Below are 492 nucleotides of genomic sequence, written 5' to 3' on the forward strand. Positions count from 1 at the left end.
AATCACTTGAACCCGGGAGGCAGAGGCTGCAGTGAGCCGAGATGGCACCACTGCACTCCAGCCTGAGCTGCAGAGTGAAATTTCGTCTCAAAAAAGGAAAAAAAAACTTTGGCGTAAGGGGAAGCATGTCCGTTTGTTCAAGATGGACTCTGAAACATTGATTGTATTTGGGAAATGTGTTTACTGTTTTTTAAAAATCCCATCTAGCGTGTTACTGAAATTTGTTCAGACTGAAGTCTCCTTTGACCTTTGACCTTCCCCCCATTTCCTGGCCAGATGTCTCAGGATTAGCGGGGAGGTGGCACTGTGATGGAAACGCTTCACCCTGAGGTTTGTCCTGTGCTCTGCTGGCTGAGAAACTTGCTTGTATCTTGCTGATTATCAGGTAGGGCTGAGGCGTCTGGATAGAATTCTGGGTTATATCCACCACAGGGACACACTAGCCAGTGGTGGGAATGCCATGCATGCCAGCCAGGTGTCTGCTGACCTAGA

The sequence above is a fragment of the Colobus angolensis genome, unplaced genomic scaffold, assembly GCF_000951035.1.
Source record: "Colobus angolensis palliatus isolate OR3802 unplaced genomic scaffold, Cang.pa_1.0 Scaffold1, whole genome shotgun sequence".
NCBI classification, from domain to species: Eukaryota; Metazoa; Chordata; class Mammalia; order Primates; family Cercopithecidae; genus Colobus; species Colobus angolensis.